We start from the raw sequence: 12,495 nt of genomic DNA, 5'->3' as shown, positions 1-12,495 counted from the left end.
ACCTGTAGCGTGTTTGTTTAGTTTATGTTGTAACATTTTGACTTAACTAAAGATAAATTATGTTTATAATATTAAAACGAACCATTAAGAGGTACTATTGTGTTTAGATTTGTTATATGGATGATTAAAAAATATAATAATATTGAATTGTTTTTGTTTGCAACTCCAGCCTGTGTGTGATTTATAGCCACACTAACATATTTATTCTTATAGGGGAGGCTGGGGCTAGTTGTCACAGTTTATAGGCTACTGTAGATTTTTTTTGTTTATTTATTTATGCAAATATAGGTTTATATTTGAAAGTCAATTTCTTTACTTAAAAAAAACACTAAACTTTATTTTGGAGATTTAAATGAACATGAACAAGTGAATTTGTCCTACTGGGGTAAGCTGTCACATAGGAAGCTGTCTAAATGCTCATCAGCAAAATTTAAACCATAACACAAATTTTAACTCGCCCTTCCTTAACTGATTTTAATTGTTTTCATTTTTGCCTCCAATAGCTTCAGCAAAATAAATGAATATATGAATTTACTGATTTAAATATTAAACAGTCAGAGAGAAAGCATTTGTGTAATCAGACTTTTGAGTCAAAACCTTATAGCTATAGACTATTTCCTCAGTCTACTAGCCTTAGTCTATTTTTTGTGTTAGGAAACGAATGGCTTTCACAACTGTATGTAAGTCATTTTATCTTACATGTTGTAGAAATGCATCTTTTAATGTATTTGTACATACAAATGTTTATAGTCTCAGATTTCATTAAACAACTTCCATTGGCAAATGCACAAAAAAAGAGACATATTTATTTCATTGATTTATTTAGTGAACACAGTACACATAAGAGTAAGTGAACAACAGTGGATATCAGATTATTTAAAGTAAAATCCTGGGTATTCATCATAAACATTTTGGATTTTTAATCTTTTGCCCCTTCAGGCACAACGTCAGCATCAGTGGGATCTTTGTAGCTGGAAAGTGATGGGCTGTCAGTCATGTTCACGGCTGAGTGGATTCTGGTCACTGAGGCAGACTGTGACTTGTTGTCAGTACCGGTGACTTCACAACAACAAAATCACTAGTCTTCCATGGTGCCCAAAATATGTGAATGTGAGGACTTTGTTCACGATATTTACCATGCATTTACAGATTACTCTCAGTTTACTGTATTGCTCAGAACTAGTCTGACTGATGCCAGTTTAAATGCTGAGCTGTCACTGTAACAAAAACATGCATTATAACAATTAAAGCTTCTGGTCATATTTTAACAGTTCAAATTTGTAATGATGAATGATAACAATAACTACTGAATATTTACATTTAAAATATATATATAAATATGAATACATTAAAAATAAAAACAAATAAATAAATAACTATAAACAAATACAACTGGAACAGTTCATCAGAAACAAGGACTGCAGATCCAAAGAAGAAAGACCAGAAAGCCAATAAAACCCTCATTTAATATAAAGTGACTTCAAGACACGTTCAGAAAAAAATGTCTGGAGTTAATAATGTCAAGCCATTGAATCCCCCTGCCCTTTCCAGACGCAGTCTCTGCTGTCCATATCCGTCTTTATATCCACAGGTTATCAACTGACTCCTCATTACTCAAGCCTCTTACACTGATCCTTTATTTCATTTCAATGTTGGCTCCCAGTTTAAATGTGGATGCACAGGGACTGCCCTCATAAACCGTTTACCGGTGCTCTCTAAACTGTTATGCTGCCAAACTTTGACTCTTGCCTGGAGGTTTAAAAAAAAATGCTCTATTGGACAGAACCCCATCCATTCGTACAAACATCACAAAGCAAGATCTCACAGGGATGATGCAGACTGTCATAATAGTCGAGACTGTAACCAAAGACAGGTCCTTTCTAACTATTCTGCACATCCGCATGCATTCAGGCATTTACCAAAGGTCTCGTCTCATGAAAAAGGTCTCTTTTACTGTGGGCTATCCAATCAACCTCTTGGCGGATATAATGGTTGAATAGTAATGCATTATTAAAATCTTAAGAAATCATGTCCTCTAGTTGCAAAGAGGGTCTTACATTTTGTGTAATTTCCACTGAAGCATTGTGGGTAAAAGTGGGTGCAGTGGTTAGTGTGTCCTTGTGCGGTTTGAATGGACACAAATGGTCATAATAATCACTTGTGCAACTTGCTTGACTTGCCACTCGTGAACCATTTTCACAGGAACTCTGAAATGAGGGGGCAAACAATGCGAACAACAGAAATATTGTTCTGAGAAATTGTGCCCACCATAGAAATAAACAACCGGACTACCATTTCCAAAAGAATAACTTAATTAGTCGTTTTTGTGGGAAGAATACAACTCTCTAGAGCCACTTATGTTTCGGTGAGTGACAGATGTAAGAATAGGGAGCAAATTCACAGATCATATTTTTCAGAGAATTTTCAATGCTGTACACAAAGTGAATTCCTTTTTTGATGGTTGCTGTTTGCTTTGTATTGTATGTTTGTGATTTAAAATGTGCTAAATGAATATTGTGAAATATGTTATGCATTATAAAACATGATTTTTTTGTAAAAAAAACAAAAACAAAGATTATTGGAGCTTATTATTTCAGTCTTTCTACTTCAAAATGTCATGTTTTATTCACTGTCTCTTGCTTTTTCAATTTACAAACAATATTTGAGTGAGTAAATCCTGCACCATTTTTTTCAGTGCATAAAAAATATTTTATATACTTTTGCTTAATTGTTGTTTATCATCAGACATGCATGTCTGTTTTAGTTTTTGCTAATTAAATTATTAAATGTGTTGTTTTTCTGTTTTTCTTAGCTGTGAACTGAATTCTACACACACCTAAAAATGGTAACCAAAATGTACTTCGTATGGTAACATGTAATTTAATTAATTTTATAATAAATAAATAAATAAATAACATTACTGAATCAACCTAAATATATTAGGTACTCCATAAAGCTAAACTTAAAGGTAAGATCACTTAGAAATAGCTCTTTAACGTAACAATTGCAAGGTACCACATTTTTACCATGCATTCAGTTCTGATTTAATCAAAAATTAAGCAAAGGCATACAGCTTAGATCAACAACAGTTCTGTGTGAGAAAAAAATAATAAATTAACATTCAGTTGGAGCTGCATATATTGTCATAGCATTTACTTAAAAAACATGTCTGTAAGGTGAAACAGAATTCTCTGTCTGCTGTAATTTAATTATGATGCCTCATCAGGCAAGCTTGTTACTCACAGAGTGCAACAGCAAGGTCTAATATTCTTTTTTTATTTATATTAATTTTACTAATTTCCTCCTCACTGAGCGTGAGCACTGAACTAAAATGCTTGGCAAAAAAATAGACATTTTTGAGTCTCTTTTCTTTTTTCTACGCCAGGCTGTTCCCTCACTAACAGAGAAACACAATCACACTCAGATATACTCCAGTTACACGGCTGGACTGTCTTGTTTGGTTGTTTGTTTTAACAGCAGGCTGTCAGAGCTCTATGGGGAGGTTGATCATGCAATAAAACCTTAGTCAATTAGTGAGAATGTATAATAAGAACAAACATCTAGATACCCGTGTTGACATAACGTTGCCCATCATAAACAAACTGACTAATTCAAATGCTGATCCTCTGTGTTTGTATTGTTATGGAAGCAAACAGCATGGACCCAAATCATAATAGAAAAGCATTTTCATATTCTCAAACATAGTATGTCATAATGCCAGTAAATAAATGTTAACATGCTGATCAAACATGTAATACCTGAAAGATTAATCAACTATCTACTTTAAAAACTATTGGTAACACTTTACAATTTTACCAAATGATTTTAACTGTAGACTGATTTTAAAAAAGTACACTGAGGCACAGACAAGTTAGATATAACATTTCAAATCACAGATGTAATTCTTAACTCTGATATTAAATATCAGGTATTAACATCTAAACATTAATACTTGTCAAACATTGTTTAGTCTATTTATAGCTAAAACTAAATCTTTGGTTATGCTTTCAACAAAATAAATGAATTGCATGTAATCATTCCAAATATATACTGGTAACACTTTACAATGAGGTTTCATTTATTAACAGTAGCTAACTACCTTAGTTAGCATAACATAACAATGAAAAGTAATTCTAAGGAATGTATTAATCAGTTAGTTTCAACATTTACTAAATGAATTTAAGTTAAAATCAAAAGCTGAATCTGTTAATATTACTTAATGGACCTGAGCTAACATGAACTAACAATGAACAATTGTATTTATATTAAATAACATTAACAAAGTTGAATAAATCCTGTATTTATAGGTCATATGTTAATGTTAACTAATGGGACTTTATTGTAAAGTGTTACACAAGTATAAAAAGATGTCTATTAAAAAGCAAAAGGGAAAACAGTGTTCTTCCACAGCATCTGTTTTATAACCTGAGGGGGGGGGGGGGATGTAGGTTGCTTTTGAAAACCATTTTCAAATTACAAGTAGATTTCACAAATAATTATAAAGAAATAGCAAATAGTAAATAGTAGACTGAAATAGTATTTGCTTGTGAAATGTACTCAAATAGCTTTTGTTTTATTTACAACTTTTGGTTTCATAGCTCATCATTTCCTGTTTTTTTTTTCAGGCGAGCTCTGTTTCTCTGCCGTATTGCATGAGTTATATTGTATACCTTCATCTGATGAGGAGAGGTGAGAACGGTTCTCCTCATCTGGGTGTCACCTTTGCTATGAGACTCGAATGGAGCAGGTTCTCCTATGACACGTCTCCTCATTAAGGCCTCTTGCTGTGTAACACGCCAGATCTGACCCTGAAATACACCCTGTGACACCAACATGATCACATTATATGACAATTTTGTCAGTTAACCTTATTTAGCATTCTAACACTATTTATCTATTGCATAGTTTTTCATTTGCCTTTAACACTAAGATGAATCCCAGGAAGGCACAAACCAGATGTGGCTGTAAATTGACCAGCCCATCTTTGTCATTAGATTACAAACGTCACAAAAATGTAGGCTATAATGATGATTTATTTGGACCGGTTACAGTCACAGATAAAGATTTATATCCTGTTTTATCTCCTTTTTTTTTTAAAGAAAATATTTTCGGTATCTTAAAGCAAAAATGTTGCTATTGAAATCCATTAAGAGATAGTAGCACAAGGCACCAAGGACTTATAGCGTTCATTAAATGCCCTTGTAAGCATGTTATTTTTTATTACGAGAAGTCAGCAGTGCTACCAGCACCTGCATCCATGAAACGCTAGATCAAATACTGTCCTTGCTCCATGATGCCTGTAGGGACTATAGGGCAAGCTTGGGTTCTCCTCCAGGCCTGATTGTAATGGCACATCAAATGTGTCCCTGTTTGTGCACATTCTATCAAGGTCTGATCTTTTTTTCTAAGGCCATGTGGGGCTTCAAAAGGCCTGCTCCTTCAAAAGCAGGTCCCCTTCAAAGTTGTGTGCACATTTATGCCAATGCCATTCGCAAACCCAGCTATTTTCTAATCACTTATCTGTCCAGTCGGTGTCACACTAGTTGAATGGCATGCAAAATATATGATGCACAGCATTTGATGTGATGCTAACAGAAATGCATGAGGGTATACATGCACATGTTGCTGTCAGGTGATTATGGTAATTGAACTACATAGGTAAAGATAGATTTAACAAAACAAAAGCATGCATGCATGCATATTTGACAAATTTGCAAGCTGCACCGACAGCCTGTTTTGTTCTGATTTGCATTTATAAATGCACCATAACATCTTATAATTTAGAAAACATTGCATATCAAAATTGCATATGTATACATTGTTTATTTATTTATTTATTATTGTAATACGAACATACAAGGCCAGTTGGATCACGCTTGAACAGAGCTTAAATCACTGGGGCCTTCACCAGCCAAATTGGCACTTGAACATAGAGCTAAACAAAGCAAAATGATGGTGTTCATTCATGCACAAAATGTGTATGGAAAAAAACTCCCTCACACAATGAAAAAAAATTACAAACACATAAAAAAAGATTAGATTACAAAAGACCAAAATAAAAACACCAGCACAAGCAAAGCATAATAATAATAACAAAGTATTTCAGAATTCAATCTATGTGGAACAACAAGCAGTATTTGAACACACAAAGACAGAATCACTCAATCTGTGCAATGGGAGTGACAGGCGTTGAGTCAAACAGGATGATAAACGTTTGAAATATCAAACACTTATTTGCAATCAACAGGTCTCAAATAGTTACATTGAAAACTTCCTAAAATAAAAGAGGAAAACAAAGAACAAGCGGAAGAAGAAATAACACTGATCTATAGCTCTCGATTTAGTCCGCTCCTGCCGTAAAATATTCCACATTGTTTCTTCTGACAACATAAAAAAAAAAAAAAAAAAAAATCAAGCCTGAAACAAACATAAAATGTTATTAACGATTAAACTACCTGTTGCTTCGTCCAGTTCTGTCTGTGGCACTCACTCCCACGCCAACACACACAGATGACATTTTATCAACATGGATATTAAACTGAGAACATGTGAAAGCTACACACTGTGAAAACGTCGTCTTGCTCCATCGATTCCGCTTCCCAACAGCGGCTCTTCAAACTGTTCGGATGCTCTCAGGCATAAACAGCGTTTCTGCACCGTTGTCTTCGTTCTCTATAATGTCTCGGCGTGTGTCGGCGTCGTTCAGCACCATGTGTTGTGAACAGCTCCGGTTTTCATCCTGCAGGAGCTTCTTAAAGGCGCGATCCATTCCACCGACAGGTGGCCCGACAATTTCATCGACGTCGATGACGTCACCGCGATCGGAACGAGGAGAGAACCGAACGCCCATCACGTCACCGTAATTATGAGTAGGGAACAAAATTACAAATATGTTATTTGTTACATGTGTATAATAATAATAATAATAATAATAATAATAATAATAATAATAATAATAATAATAATTATTATTATTATTATTATTATTATTATTATCATAAACACACATAACAAAAAACTAAAATATATATTTAATTTAAATTCATTATATTTTTATTTTAATTATTTAAATTGAATTTTTTCTTAAATCATGATAACGTTTTCTTTTTGCATTTTTGCATATTTTGTATTTTATTTTATTTTGCTTACTCTTTTAAAGTGATTTGAGATGTAACTTTTAAAGGTGCTATAGGAAAGAAAGTTTTATAATATTATTAAAGTTAATTAATAATAATAATAATATATAATTATTATTATTAGAGATGTTAGTTTTGGTTTGTTTATTTTTTGGTCAACATGAAATACATAGTTTTCATTGTTTTGATGACTTTACTATTATTCTAAAATGCATAACATTTGTGTATATAATATAAAGGCTAGTAAAATATTTTTATATTATATTACACACATTATATATAAATAATAATATACTTTATAATAAGAGCACTTGGTTGGACAGTGAATTGAGTTTTCTTTATCATTATTTTTTCTATACATATTTAACTTTCATTTATAATAAAACATTAACAAACATTATTAACTTTTATATCAGTATTTCTATTTGCACCACATTAATGTATAGAAAACCGTTATATAGTACTATATAATGAATTTCTTTCACAATGTAATAATACGTTATAAAAATAACACACACACACACACACACACACACACACACACACTGGACTCTGGGACTCTGGGATTTACCAAAAATATTACTATATTAAAAATAAAATTTGGCATTATTTCTGGGCCACAAAATGGACATTTAAGATAGTCCAACTGTGTGCAAAAACATTTACCAACAAATTATTCCCCTGAGTACTAATTGAGCAATCAGGTTTGTATTATTGCTTGTTAATTTTAATATCATTAATTCCATGAAGCAATTCAAGAGGTGTTCAGTAAGTTCGCTCAAGTATTCTTGCTCTAGAAATAAGCAGGGCTGCTTTAATCTACCACTATAATCCACTAATTGCCTTTATGCCCCTAAAGGTTTTTCACTTACATCCCATTAATTTCATCTAAGTACAGAGAAATTCTTTCAACCCTCCTTGTAAGAAACAAAAAAGCATTTAAGTAAATATGGAATGGAATGATGCAGTATTTTTAAAAACAAGTTATAATAAGCATCTGAAGTTGAATGAACACACGGCCAAGGTTGAAGGATGTTGTGCTGGCTAAGACGTCCATTCACCCTGAATGAATGCAGCACTGACATGCAGGTCACAGTAAAAAAAAAGAAAAAAGAAAAAAGAAAATAACACTTGCTGTAAATATAAGGGAAAAGCTTGCTCAAAAGCTCACATTGTGTCCTGTACTCACATATCCACATATATGTAACCCCGTGTCCACACACATACAGTCCTGTTAACAAAATTCAGCACAGAGCACAAGGGCAGTCACCCGCTTGCATCTGGGTTCCCCTCCCCTTCCTGTTTCCCCTTTTGTTTGCTTCCTAGATGTAACCATAGCAACCAGCATCATAAAGCAACCAGTACTTTGAGAAATGTTTGCAAGTGACTGTCAGGATAGTCTACCATATGTGTCTCATATATAGGGAAAGGAATATATACAAACAAAAGCAACAAATTACATCAACAGTTGTCCAAGTGATATGGCACCAGAGCCCTCATTGGTCTGTGCTGCATAATAAAGCATTAAAAATAGGGTCTGCAAAAGATTGTGTGCAATAATGGTATGTAAACAAACATTTTTAAAGAGGGAACTACAAGTGCTGTCACTGCGAGTCTGCTTGGAGTAGATCAAGCGATGCAAAAATTCATGCAGTTTGGTCATGTTCCTAAGCAACAGGGACCTGTCATTTTGATGGCTAATCATCCAAGCAATCCCTCATTGGACCTTTTAGACAAACCAAATGCTGCATGTGGAGAGTTTGTTTTGCTGCTGGCAATTTACTGAACGGATGTGTGCAGGATTCTGACACTCATTTACTCAGGGTTTTTTTTTTTTTTTTTTTTTTTTTGCATGGGTACAGGGACTTGGAACTTGGTCTTTAACAAAACTGAAGGACCTTAAAACTGAGGATCATAATTCATCTACATTGATGAATATCTATATAATGAATTCATCTACATTTCTAACAGTGATAATGATTTTGGGACATTTGAAAATAAAATAAAATAAAATAAAATAAAATAAAATAAAATAAAATAAAATAAAATAAAATAAAACATAAAAACCCTTAGTAAATTCTTTTAATATTTTTACTCAATAACATTCTGAATCATCTCTCTATTTCTAACAGAGTATAGTGATTGGGGCATTTAAATAAAATAAAATAAAATAAAATAAAATAAAGGTCACAAATAAAATTAAAATATTTCTAAATGCTTAGGAAATTTGTGGATTCATCTGAATATCTAATTCAATTAGGTTCTGAATCAATCTACATTTCAAACAGTATATAGTGATACAAAATTTGGGTAAAACAAAACAAAACAAAACAAAACAAAAAAATAAAATTTGTAAGCCATTAGTAAATCCTTTGTGGATATTTTCGAAAATCATACTCAGTTATCTTCCATCTACATTTTTAACAGAGTATAGTGATAATGATTTTGGGACATTTAAAATTCTTGCAAAACAAAACAAAAAGTTGTAAACCATTAGAAAATTCTTTGTGGATATTTTTGAAAATCACACTCAATTATGTTCTGAATCCATCTACATTTCTATTAGAGTATAGTGATAATGATTTTGAGACGTGAAATTCTCATAAAATATAATGAAAGTTCTAAAAAAGTCTGAAAACCATTAGGAAAGTGTTTGTGAATATGTCTGAAAATGACACTCACAGACACACATCCGCCTACTACATGAGTCTACATTAGACCAAAGATGTTTTTCTGTCTACAACTCAAAAAGGGAGGGAGCTAAAGGCAGTAGCTAAAAACTACTCATTAATATAATGCTTCAACAATTAGCACTTATCTCAGGGTTTTATATAAGCTTCATAATATCGTCTACAAAATATCTTAGCCGCTGATAATGCTTTGTGCTGCTGTATGGCTACTGTAAACCCCAGCGGCTCTCCAATCTTCCCCTGCTCTTGGACTTTAGAACAAAGGTGCTATTCAATGCAGCAGGACAGGTAAGGGCACCCAAATGGAGCTCAAGTGGGCACTAGGCTTCTTGACTAAATAGCCAATGAGCATTCTAATCTTCCATTCTCTGCCTCCTATTCCATTTTGATAATGTACCATCGCCAGCAGCTGCTAAAAGCCTGAGTGAGGAGAGGGAGGGGTATTACAGGAAATTTTTGGATGAAAACAAAACGCGAAAGAGGTCGTCTTCAAGATGCTTCTGCGGAGCCGGTGCAGGCATATTAAACTTCAACATTTTCTAAAGGGCAGTGCATTAAGACCAACTCCTGTGGTCCAAAAATGCCACAAAATCAGGAAAATATTCAGCTATGCGAATAGAACGCTTCTTCCAACGTCTTCTCTCTCTCTCTCTCTCTCTTTTTTTTTTACTTTTCTGCTCCCCCCCCCCCCATGTCCACAGCCTGCCATTACAGAAAATTACAACTTATATGTCTACATTCTTGGAAGTGGATAATTGGACAGAGGCCCATTATCAAGCACTCAAGCCATGCATGGAGCTGTATTTCCTGCTTTTAATACTCTTACTTGTTCCTACTTTGATTTTTGGCTTTAAGAAATATGAATACTGTAAAATAAAACAAGATAAAAGATGTCAGTGGAAATGAAGTCTCCAACAGCAAGAGTTCATGAGACATGGGACTCATTTAATTTCGAAACTTACTGCATTAGTCCACTTATAGCAAAAATCTAAAGAAAAAAAAGTCAGTGAAGTCAAGTCATTCTTTCTTATTTCATGACAAATGTGGGCAAATTTCACAAAACATGGCCACATTTCACCCCAAATTCAACAGAGAAAACATTTTGCATTTCAATGTAATTAGCTTGAAGGCAGTACAACAAATAATAGCATGAAGTATAATCACTACAATTTCAAGCATATAGAATGGGTTTTCACATTAAAGTAACAAGAATAAACTTTTTACTTTACATTTTGAAAATCAACTTAATTGTTATGAAAAGAATTCAAAAACATTTATGGTCATAAAAGAGGGATAATAATTTTGGGTGAAAAAAGAAAACAAAAGAAACATTCAAAAATGTTCTAAATCCACATTTATAACAGAGTAGTGTAATTCTTGTAAATAAAATAAAATGCTAAAACTTTTGTAACATTTCTAACAGAATACAGTGATAATAATTTAGGGACATCTGAAATGTTGTTAAATAAATTGATAAATAAAATAAAATAAAAATAAAATGAATTAAAAATAACATAAAATTATTATTTGTGGATCTTTCTGAAAATCACACTCAATTACATCCATCTAGACAATGATTTTGGGACATTTATTTATTTTTTTTTCCTGACAGGTTTTTGTGAGATTAACCCATGTACAATAGAATCACGGTGCCAAAATTTATAAAAGAATTTAAACTTGGCCGCTGACCCTAGACTAAATGGCAAAACAATAAAAGCAAGAATAATACATACAGTTCTGCACGAAATTGCACAATGCACATGTCAACTGAGAGGCTGAAGGTCCATTATTGTGTATAAAGTATATAGTGCTTTTAAAATAGTGCTGCAAAATTACGCTAGTTATAGAACAGAATTAGGTGTTTGGGAAATATAGGTGCATAGGAGGAGGTCTACCTGAAAGGTTAGTTGGGTGGGTTGCACAGAATGTGCAAGTGCTCAAGAGATTTGGAAAAATCCTTCCAGATACAATACGTATGTGCCTTTCATATGATTACCTCCTTTAAATAAGTCTGCAATTATATAGAGAATGCACATTATGATTGCAAAATCTAGGTAGATATCCAGCAGCGTATCTCCCTGCGGAGTATGAAAATGTGCGCTACTAATATGTGCAAATGGATGCCTGAGTAGCTCTCATTATATGGTTCCCAGGGTTACTTGGGTCTAGGTCATGTATGCTTCCAAATCCATCTGCAATATTTACTGCCAGTTTAACCCTTGACCTTGAAGGAACCATAAGTGAAGGCAAAACAGCATTCAAGTAAAATATCCATTTCAAAAGAATGTCACATTATAACAAATTATTCTCTAGTATACAAACAGCAGCCACAGAATATGTATATAAGAATGTGTTTTTTTTTAGTAAGCCCTTTGTTGTGTGTTTCCACTCCATCCTGTGACACATGAAAGTCAAAACCGGAGAAATCGAACAAAATCCCCGGTGGAAATTATAATTTCAGTGTAATCAATTCAACACTTTGTCACAATAGGGAAAGGTGAGATTTGTGTGGTACTTTAATTAGGAGCAAATTGTATCTTGAAGTAATTGCATAATAACCCATTAAAACTTACACCTCTCAACAATTTCCAAGTGCATTTGTTGATTTGAGAACAAAATAAAGTCTTGCATGGCAAAACGTTCATGTTACATTTAACGACGACTCCATT

This window comes from Cyprinus carpio, chromosome B7, assembly GCF_018340385.1.
Source record: "Cyprinus carpio isolate SPL01 chromosome B7, ASM1834038v1, whole genome shotgun sequence".
Taxonomy (NCBI): domain Eukaryota; kingdom Metazoa; phylum Chordata; class Actinopteri; order Cypriniformes; family Cyprinidae; genus Cyprinus; species Cyprinus carpio.
Note: the sequence above shows the minus strand (reverse complement) of the source record.